General features: G+C 32.6%; 1 protein-coding gene across 2 annotated transcripts in view; it reads right to left on the reverse strand.

Moving 5' to 3' along the window:
* The window catches only part of LOC132740419 (uncharacterized), a 127,957-nt gene that overhangs the window by 83,399 nt on the left and 32,558 nt on the right, over window positions 1-12,000 (reverse strand). The window contains exon 1 of one of the 2 annotated variants that reach the window (XM_060728322.1): window positions 9,931-10,064. The exons of the other annotated variant lie outside the window; for it this stretch is intronic. The gene's annotated coding sequence lies outside the window, so the exon portion shown is untranslated. Of the gene's footprint in view, window positions 1-9,930; window positions 10,065-12,000 lie in introns of those variants that run through there. 2 annotated transcript variants of the gene reach the window in all.

Genomic DNA, 12,000 nt, shown 5'->3' on the forward strand with positions numbered 1-12,000 from the left:
AATTTACACTGGTCATGGGCCACCGGGCCAGTGCTAAATTCGATGACTGTAATCTGTTATTGTATTAGGGGGCAGGACATGAAGTGGTTGAACACGCTTGAACAAGATATTTTTTGTTGGCCCACTTAGTGGCGGGCATTTAGATTTACCCTTGTCCGTCCGTTCTCTTTTGTGTCGGATGTAACTCAAAAAGTATTTGACCTAAGAGTCATGAAACTTTACAGGAATGTTGATCAGCAATGTGTAGTTGTGCACCTTGGTATTTTTGTCTGGATTTATATAGTATTTTAGAGTTATTGCCCTTGACTTAGTAAAATTTTTGAATTTTCAACTTGTGTCGCATGTAACTCAAAATGGGTTTGACATAGAGTCATGAAACTTTGCAGGAATGTTGATCAGCATGTGAAGTTTGTGCAACTGGATATTTTTCGTGTGGATTTATTTTATTTTTTTTAGAGTTATTGACCTTGACTTAGAAATTTTTGCAATTTTCAACTTGTTGCATGTAAATCAAAAAGGATTTGACATAGAGTCATTAAACCTTAAGGGAAGGTCGGTCAGCATATGTAGTTGTGCACCTTGGGGTCCGCTTGTGGATTTATCCCGTATTTGTAGAGTTATTTCCCTTGACTTCGTAAAAACCGTTTCATTATGTTATGTTATTTGTTCCTTCAGTGGCTTGAGTTAGAATCAACCAACTTTACAGAAATAACGATCAACATCACTAAATTACAGGAATAACAATGATAATAAATAATAATAAAAAAAATGCACAGTATATTTTCATTAGTTTTTGCTTTTTTTTGGTGAACTTCAAAACTTACCTATGTGAATAAATGAGCATAAAAAACCGCCCTGGATTTTCACTTATCAAATTTCAAAAAATATGTACATGACCAGTTTTTATAACTTCAATAGCTTTGTTTAACCAAAAGCTACAAAATCTGAGGCCCAGAAACAGAGTGTGTCATAAACACGTCCTTCATGAATGGCCATTTAAAAAGAAATCAAATAACATACAAACCCACTTACCTGAAAAAATATGTGAGAGTTTTGTAAATATTTTAAGACAACAGAAACCATTTTGTTAAGTTTGGCAATGAATTTTTACTTGCTTGGGGAACCAAGTGGCATCCCACTTCAAACGTCCTGCCCAGTGATTTGGTATTTATTTCCGTTTTTTTTTTCCCCAAAATTCTTGGTATATTTCCATTATGTAGAGAAAATGGTAATTTGCTTGATTTTCCAAGATAAGAAATTTGGTACCAACAAGGCCCAAAAGGGAGGAGTTTTTAAACTAAATTTGTTGGATGATGTTTCAAAGCTGAGGAGAGTGAGAGCTTAAATCTATAAAAGGGGTCAAAAACGTTTTGATAAAAAGAAATGTCATAAATTCTTCAGGTAATTTTTGAAAGGAGGGCAAAGTGGTACAAAATGCCAATGGAGCTAAATAAACATGGAGAAAAAAACTGTTGAATGTCCACACAGTTAAATTCAGTATTGGCAGAATTGTGTTCTTATAAGTTATCATATGTTGCGGGATTTTCAGAGATTTTGATGCATCCTGGGTAAAAATAGCCAAAACACCGTCATATTGGATTCCCGGAGGAAGATGAAACATTTTTTTGCTTAAAATAGAAAGCAATAGTTATTTATTGTAAAAGGTACTATACACACTTTCTATACAAATATTTCTCTGATGAAAATCTATGTCGGGGTATGTAAACAATAATTCATGGATATCGTCCAAGTTTAACGAGAGTGCGAAAAATTGGAGACTATCGAGAAAAACCCAATTATCACCAAAGCCTGCAAAGGATTGTGGGTCTAAATCTGACTATTTATCTATTTTTAGAGCTTCCTATCTGTTGTATATATATATATATCTGTGAAAATGCAAAGAAGTCGTTGGATTACCAAAGATCAACATTTCATTTGATTACCAGAGATCATCAATTCAGTGGATTACTGCGATTCTCAGTATGAAAGATTTGATGACAAGAAAATTATTAAACCGGCAAAAATTGGATCTTACAGCAAGGATTTACTCATTTCAGAAGACAGCAATAGAAAATGTAGGAGTTGCATGTAATACTGGAGGTTTCTTTCGTCATGTTTTGTACTGTTTAAGTGACGTTTCTTAGACTGTTTAAGTGATGTCCCTCATTCAATCAGTTAAGAAAATGATGAAAGCAAAATTAAAATCTAGGAGTGACCTAGTCAAGTATTATAATGTTTTAACTTTTAGTGCTAAATTCAAAGAGGTGTCACATGTTACACTGTTTTTAAAAAAAGGAATCTTAAGTCAAGTGTTATTGCCAAAGCTCATTGCATTCCAGTAACTACAATGATATATATCTATTCTAAAGAAGTGTGTCTTAACAATACAAAAACAATTAAACTGTAAGGAAAATACTTTGTTTCATATGCAATCATGCTTTTTATTAAATTTAATAGTTTGCTTATGACTGATGTTGAACTGCTTGTCATTTAACTGGATTTAAAAGTGCACATTTTAGTTCACATCAGTAAACAATGTGCTTATGTGAAGTAATGTGATTGCCCTGTGTCCAATGGCATCTTGTATTGTCAGCAATTTCTTGTAATGATATCTTCTACAAAACTGATTATTTGATTTTAATCGTAATGATCCTTTGGGGGGCCCTAGTAACAGTAATTCAGCTGTGGTCCAGTCATACCCAGTTGCTAGAGAATTTCAGTACAAATGCAATCCTAGGCTATTCCAGCCATTCCTTAGATCATGGAAATACCAGGAACGTCTGGGATATCCAAGTTCTTTGAAATGCCAAGGAATTACTAGAAAAAAATGTTCCAAATACCGTGGGCAGGTCATTCTCAGTCATTCGGATTCCTAAGATTGTAAAAATACCAGGAGTTACTGGTATTATCATAGGTCTTTGAAATGCCTGGGATTGACTAGAAAAAATGTTCCAAATACCGTGGGCAGGTCATTCTTCAGTAATTAGGATTTTCCAGTACAAGTCGATCTAAGGCATTCCTGGTTTCAAATTTTTTTTCTAGTTATTACCAGTAGTTTTCAGTCGTTCCAATTACCGCCAGCCAGTAACTGGAAATTCCTCAGATTTCCTTGCATTTCCTAGGAATTATCCCTGTAAATATTCCTGGGATTTCCCACTAAACTCCTAGTAAAATCCTGGTAAATTACCAGTAATTTCTGCAAGGGAAGTGTGCAAAGTTTCAAAGCCATATGTCAATGGACTTTGAAAATATTTGAACTATTACAAAAACTTTAACGTAAATTCTAAGTCGAAAAAGGGGCATAATTCTGTCAAAATGCTTGATAGAGTTACCTCTTCTTGTCTACAGGTTGGGGTCATGATGGTGAACAAGTGTGTAAAGTTTCAAAGCCATATGTCAATGGACTTTGAAAATATTTGAACTATTACAAAAACTTTAACGTAAATTCTAAGTCGAAAAAAGGTGCATAATTCTGTCAAAATGCTTGAAAGAGTTACCTCCTCTGTCTACAGGTTGGGGTCATGATGGTGAACAAGTGTGCAAAGTTTCAAAGCCATATGTCTATGGACTTTGAAAATATTTGAACTATTACAAAAACTTTAACATAAGTGGTTACGCCGACGGCCGACGCTCGGGTGACTGCAATTGCTTCTACTTATTCTTTATTGAATAGTCGAGCTAAAAAACATATGAGCTGCATCACAACAAAACCAACGTATTGCGTTTGCAACCAGCATGGATACAGTCACCAGCCTGCGCATCCTCGCAGTCTGATCAGGATTCATGCTGTTCGCTATCAGTTTCTCTACTTGTTAAAAGGTTTAAAAGCGAACAGCATGGATCCTGATCAGACTGCTGGGAAGCGCAGGCTGGTCTGGATCTATGCTGGTCGCAAACGCATTACGTTTGTTTTGTCATGGCGTGGCTCATATTTTACACAGCAAATGCTTAAGTCGTATTAATTCAGTTATTATTAATTCATGTAATCTAATGAAAAACCGACCAAAGATTAATCAGTCGATTATCGGTCTCGGGTCAATATTGCCAAAATAGTGACTGTTTTAATAATATAACAGATGGTCATTTTTATCCATTTTTTTTTTTTTTGGTTCTCAGTGCTTAAATAAAATATAAATGTTTGACTGGACATCAAATGATAAAGGTCAGGTAAGGGCAGCTTAGATTAAATCTTTTTTTTTTCAGGTCTCCCAGAAAAGTTCTATTCTACCACAGTGTTGCGACTCATAGAAAGTTCTAAGTGTATCCTAAATCCTAAGGCCGTTAAACCAACTTATGGACTCAGTAAATACTTTAGACCATTTCAATAAATAGAGGATATTCAAGTTTTTTCTATAAATACTTGATTTATTTTCGTGGAGTGGTATGACAATAAATATTTCATGAGTGGCAGTAGCCACGAGTAAAATATGATAATTTTCATGCCACAAGACGAAAATAAATGTCATGTATTTATGGAAAAAACTTGAATTTTCTGTTTATTTTATACATCTTTCTCTATTTTGACATTACAATTTGAAAAAGTAAAATTTTGTGTACTGGCAATATTTAGAGGAAAGTAGTCCGTCAAGACACCAGTGAAAATACGGAAAATATATTTCACTGTAGTGAAAAATATTTTTCAGCAGTGAAATTAGGGAAAATGAAAATATGCATTATATTTCATCAATATTTCTCAATATTTCATTTATATGTATATAATAAATGATTTTACCTTCAAAGACTGTGTTCTTTAATTAAATTCATTTTCCTGAGAAAAGTTAAGTTTAACACAACTTGACAGACCGTTTTATTTGCCACGTGTTATTGGTCATCTTTATTTCTAGTCATGAAATAATAGTCTAAGTTAAGATACTTTCTTTGACAAAATTGGCTCAGTTTTGGTCTGGAGACTTACATCACTTTCCAGCTTGATACTGTTTGTGAGAGACAAAAAAATATGTGCATTCATGCCACTTCTGTACTCAGTATTTTTGTACACTTTTTGAGTTATGCCCATAATTGCATTGTAATCAATTCTTTCCGGGCTTATTAGGGGCAATTTACTTGCCAAAACGGTTCTTTGGTAATGCATCGCTTTTTTTTTTTAAATATTTTATATTGAAATACTTTTTGATTATGTCAGATTGTCACATCAATTGATTGAAATATGATATAGCACATTCAGTTGATTGAATATGATATAGATTTGAATATTTCTCCTCTGTGAATGAAGATTGGTGAATTTTTAAAACGTATTTAAGCCATGTACATTCCAATATAAAACTTATTGTAACGGATGTATGTAATGACATTTACAAACTTTCCTTTTGATATGCTTTAGAACTTGTCACAAATTATGTCTGCCCCATTAAAAAATTTCTTAAGTACTTTTAAGTGTGGATCATGAATCAACACATTTTTTTTTATGAACAGGCTTTACTTATGTATCTTGTATTCATGAAACTTTTTTCCTGACATTCATGAACCTTTCCCTTATATTCATGACACTTTGAAACAATCCTTAAACTAGTTTCATAAAAGTTCAACATATTCATTGAATAAACACTTTATTCATGAATCTAAAGTTGATGAACATTTTCTGCTATTTGTGAACCAGTTCATGAAGTTAATCATGTTCATCAATAAGTTCATGAAATTAAGGAACCCATTTCACCGGGAAATGTACAGCTAATAGGATGCTTGCTTGACAGATTAGAATCAACAGAAATCACGCTTAGATTTTTCATTTCTTTTAAATTACATTAATTTATGGTTACCATCAGTTGTAAAGCTAAGAGTCTTTACTTATTCATTTGATTTTATGTATTTGCATAAAATTTTCAAGGCTTGCTGCTAACAACCATGTAGTGCTTTAATTTTGCTTTGATTGTAAGAAATTTGCCCCCTAAAAGAACTTCTAGTGCTTTGATTGTATATTTTAGTTTATGATTATGCTTTATACCAAAAGTTCTGGACAAAGCAGTTTAAAAAGAAGATGACTGAATGTGCTTTTATGCAAGTGCAATTAACAAAAGTGACATTGAAAGTTTTGATCAGTAGCTACAACTTTTGTAGATGACCATAAGAAGCAATCATTTCCTACACACACAGGTATTATTAAATTATAATATTACAGCAAATTTTGAATGACATTCGATATAAGACGTTTGAACTTGTCTTTACATCAAATGCACTATTATGCATAAAACAGGGTAAACAGACATTTGCCCCCTGGACAGTTGCCCCTTAGCCCACCCCAGACGTTTGCCCCCTTTTCTTGCAGTGGTGGACATTTGCCCCCTCATTATTTTTGGAAGGGGCGGACATTTGCTCCCCTAAAATTTTTAAAGGGAGGACGAATTTTGCACCACCACCCCTGTACTAAAAAGTAGGGGCAAAAGCCAGGCCAGAATCATATAAAACAATCAATCAATCATTAAACAGTCACAAATACAAAATCTGGTGATCAAGTGATTTAATAAAGTTCATGACTTGTATATTGCATTATAAAATTTATAATAACAATCCTTTAGATATAAAACGAAATTAAAACAGATTTTTTTCAAAGAACAAAAAGTCTGATAATATGAGTTGACGATAATGATAATTAAAACACAATTAAACACATGATTTTGTCACTCCTAAATGTTCATTTTAATTCACAGGTTAACCTTTATCTGTTATTTTAATTAAGCATACAGTGACATTATTTCCCAGCGTGACATTTTCAAATGCTATGTGTACATCAAACCAGTTAAATTATATATTTCTTATTATTGAAAATATTCAAACGTCTTTAAAAATTCCTAGCCATTTCAAATTTTTTGAGATAAATAAAATCCTAATTTCAACCAAAAGGTCAAACTTGAAAGATAGATAATTAGAGGCACAAAATAGTTTTGCTATTTTGAAAGTTCATTAACCTTAAACCTTGAACCCCCTTTTTATAATGAATATAATTACAATGTAACTGTAGAAGAATACTAGACCAAGAATACATTATTATTATAAAGCGACATTATGCCCATCAAATGGTAAATGTAACATGCACATGTAAATGTAAAAATATGTTTACATTTTAGCCATAAATAGATCTATCTATCCTTGACTTATAATGCAAAAATATACAATAAATCTGTGTGACTTAAAGATACTTCTATAGATATCATTCGGAATGTATCGGTAATGGTCAATTTTTAAAAAGAGTGGGGCAGTCTATAGATATTTTTTATATTTTGTCTTTAACATTTTCATTATCAATTATTGGCCTATCACAATTATCGTAGTCAATCTCTTGAAATACATCACAAAATCAATTTAACTTTACAGTGAGCATAATGTCTCTTTAAGTTAAACTATCAATAATAAATATCAACAATAAACTCGGCAATGCAACTAAACCAGGTTTTCAACAACCAAGTTTTGATGTGATAGGAACCAATAAGTCAAAGTGTACTGAAGTAATTGAGTAGAATCTAAAAATCTTATTGTAAGCAAATGACTGACATTGCTCCCAGATATCTATAAGTGGCAATCCCCCCCCAGATGCAACACAGCAAGTTTGGTGTCAAAAGGTCCAAGCAAACTTAAGCTTTTACGTGAAACTTCACTTAATTGTTTAATGAAAATTCACAATTGTAAAATTGAAAGTCTCATTGAAAAATTGTCTTGTCTTCTTTAAAGCCAACTGCAGAAACAGGGACAAAGCATATATCATATGCGAATTATTTTAACGGTGTTAATCTAAATTGATGCAGTTTTCTAACAAAGTCATTGTCAGATTTGAACTTTTTGCTTCCTGTTTAATAATACCACTAATTTTAACAGTACAAAATAGACTATGTAAACAAATAATGGCATTAAACACTAATTATTTCACAATTCAAGTGGCCCCTGATTTTTTGTCTTGGGGATGGGGAAATTTTCAATGGTTTTTCGTTATAACTTGTTTTAATTTGTGAATGTTTTAGTTATTAGTCTAAAGAACGGGTTTTTGAATACAAAACAAAAAATTTGTTTTTACTGATTGTTAAATGATTGACGGGCAATAATGAAATATGAGTATTTTAACCATAGAGAATTACTCCAGTTCGCGGCAAATGTTGGCTTGTCCTTATTCTGAGGTACAAACATATTTTACAATATACCATAACGATAACCACGCGTTGATTGCTTTTTTTGTAAACAGTAGTGAAAAGTGAAGCTAAAAAGGCAAAAGGTTGTCTGTACTCCAGGATAGATGGGGAAAAAAACCTACATTTCCCCTGTTCTGGTAATAACCACATTGTGTTGATAACTTTATTGTTAAACACTATAAACAGTAGTGCTCTGTGGTGTAAAAGGTTGTTTGTACTTCCAGGATTTTTAGACAGAGGGAAAAAACCTACATATACCAGCTTTTGATAACAGTATTCATTTTATAAGTCACAAACATGACATTTTAATAACCTTATTGTATATTTTTATTGATACAAAATCATTTTAGTTATATAATGGTTTCATTTCATAGTTCAATATATAAAATGTTCTGTTACCAAATTTCTTTGCAAGTGACTGCCTAATACTAATCCCGCCATGATTTCTAACACAAATGGCCATTAGGATCAGTTGTCACAGAGAAATTACACCTCTCCTCAGGATCAAACCTGCTACCCCAGGATACTAAACCAATGCTCTCGTCCTATTAAACTACAGCAGGTGGACACACTATTGCCGTACAATTAATTAACGTTTGATTGGGGTTTTTACCTCACACCCACACAGTAAAGGTATTTGGAGATGTTCCAGCTTTACTGGTTGAGGAGACCTCAGGTGCCGTTCCGTGCATTTTTTCAGGCAACAACGGGCACCTGAGTAGAACACCGATGTTTCCGTAAGCTAGCTGGATAGCTTACTCACATGAAAGAATCCCAAGTCCTGTCGGGATTCGAGCCCACAGCGGTGAGGGGAAAGTGGTTATCCTACCAATGTACTGATATAACCATATCTTTTATTGGGTTTCAAATACATCAAAAATATCATTGTGATTATGTTAAAGCCTAATCACACCAACAACACTGCTAAAGGTCCAAAAGCTTGGTTGAGCTTGTCCTAACTTACATAAGGCAACTTTATCTAGTCAATATTTGTCTTATTCATTGCTTGGTATATTAATCACAGCCAATTTATACCAATTGATGTACCAATCACGCCTCAAATTATTTATTATAATGTACATGTATAGGTGCCAGCACATCATCAGAAGCTCACAGAAATACATTTTACAAAACAATTAAACAGTGATCTGTGATTGGCCATTGTGTGCATCATGCATTAATCAGATGATAATTATTTTTGAATTTTTTTCTATTTGCTGTATAGCTTTGATATTAAGTAATTGTCACCTTAACACAGATAACTGGACTCTTCCATCTTCTGATCTGGACAAAACCATTTATCATTTTAGGGGAAAATTTGAAAATAAGTAACAGACTGAATAGCCAACAGTGCAGACTGTGAGACAGTGCAGACCCGGTGATCTGACACTGCAGGGACGTGCCAGCTGAGACTCACATGTCTACACTGGCTGCATGGGTGTATAGAATCTGTTGCCACAAACAGGCTATAGGTTAAACCTGAATTATGCTACTATATTTTATCTTTATATTTCAATCAAATTAAATAGTATTGTGGCCTTTGCTCAATCAATGTTAATAGATCCTCAATCCACTGTGCATGCCAATACAAGATCACCAAGAGGCAAATTTCCATTAAAAAGGTCACATTTAAATCGGTCAAAAAAGTTAACAAAAAAACAATAATTTTAAAAAAATTTACGCTTTTCTCAAATAACACATAATTTACAATTTGATACAAAATCTGACTTCATATTTCAAAGAGAATTTAAAGTGACATATCATTATTGAATTCAACAAAACATTATAAACTTACCAAAATATAACCAACACATTAAACAAAATGTCCCAGTTTTGAATAACCTGAACACGGCTTTACATGGATATCAGGTTTAACAGTCATTACAATACCAACGCTAAGGCCGTTTATGATAAACAAAGTTTCAAGTGTACTGTTGAAATATTGAACTAAATTATGACTATAAAGTAAAACCAATCAGACAATTTAGGTCATTCGATAAACTAGTTTCATGACCAATAAAATGATACAATATTGACACCAAAATGCCTGTAACCATAAAATTATGTGAAAATTAACACAATTTTAAGTGATTAAACTCCCTCTATAAATAAACAGATAAAATGTTATTCCTTTATATTATTAGTACCTTATAAAATCGTTCAATATTCCAGCACAGCTAATGGTCTTAAAATCCTTACATGCGGCGATTAAAATTCCATGCTTTTGTAATACACAAAATTTCATATACACGCACACACACTATATAATATATCAAATTTAACTGTACAAATGTGTACAAACTTTGAAAATTGTACAGTCAAGATGACACAGTAATATGCCCTGAGGAAATCACTGGAGCAGATAAATAAATGTGTCTTTTCACATCTAAAACAGATCAGTGACTATTGAAAGTCCTTTTCATAAACAATACCTGGAGGCTTCATCTCTTAAACAAACATACTGTCTGTCTGTCTGGTGAGCACCTTTTTCCAATATTATGTAATAGAAATGTGCATTATAATCACTCTTAAAACTGGCTCAAGGACATTAACACAACTGTTAGATATTGTCTTATACATGGGCACATTAAAATACACCAGTGAAATATAAAACATTAAATTATTATGAAGGTTACGTATTAATCATTTATATACATGTACATATTTAAATACAGTAAAAAGTTTTTTTGTAATTGTCATTATAAATTACTATATTGTGTAATTAAGGTAAAGAACAAAATTTTAATGTGTGAGAAAGTTAAAACTTGAAAGAAAAAAAAATAGGATTTGAAGAAAAAAAAATCAAGCCTTTTCAAATAAGCATTATAAAAATTTAAGAGTTCAATCATTTGTTGTTGTTTTGTTTTTTAATTATAAAAACAACACATTCACAATTTATCTTTAACAATAATTTTCATTATTGTAAAATTTTGCAGATTTAAAATTTATTCAAGATTCTTTGAGGGAAAAAAAGGGAGAGAAGACCGGTTCACTATTTACCTTTAAAGTGCTGACATAATTATGCTGGAACCCAAAATTTGCCATCTTTCAGGGCTTTTCATTTAACATTTGAGGCAACAAACGTGCCAACAAAAAAACAACCAATTCGGCCGAGGGTCAAAGAGGATATTTTAAATAAACAGGCTGAAAATACAACCTATTTCACCAGCATTTTAACCAATGATATAGATCGCCAATCTGTTAATGAAAACCCTGCACCAGCACAGTGGCATGTCCGAGTCTGTGTATCATCTCAGACTAACCATGATATATACTGTTTGCTAACTGGCTTAACACTGTCATCTTGATATCCCTAACATTTATAATGGACAGTTCCAAAAATGGATGCTGGACACCTATTTACTGTTTTTATTGCTCTAAAATACATACATGTGAACTCTCCCACTTTTAGCAGGAGACTCCCACTTTCTGTAGCCATATTTTCAAACAAATTTCTTAAAATAAGGGGTATTTTCACAAATTAAAAAAAATCACCCTATTTTTGATGTCAGAATTTCCTTCTTTGTTTATTGCAAATTCTAAAATCTCCCTCTTTTTGAAGAAAAATCTTCCACTTGATCATCAAAAAAAGTTCAAATGTATGAAAATATTTTTGACCAAGTTTTATCAATATTGCTAATAACCTCTGGACATAAAACAGCTATAATGACTAGACAATGCCACAAGCATATAAGAACTATCCCAGCATGCATCATATAGCAGTTTTCACTCTACAATTTGGTCTTGAGGGCTTGTCTGCTTTTAATAACATTTGAGTATTGTTGGCTGTTCAAATTTAGGATTCTGATAAAACCAGTGACCCTTGACCTTTTTTTTTTTTTTGCCTTTTAAGTCCCAGAAATAG

Source organism: Ruditapes philippinarum, unplaced genomic scaffold, assembly GCF_026571515.1.
Source record: "Ruditapes philippinarum isolate M1 unplaced genomic scaffold, ASM2657151v2 ctg1275_1_1_1_1, whole genome shotgun sequence".
NCBI classification, from domain to species: Eukaryota; Metazoa; Mollusca; class Bivalvia; order Venerida; family Veneridae; genus Ruditapes; species Ruditapes philippinarum.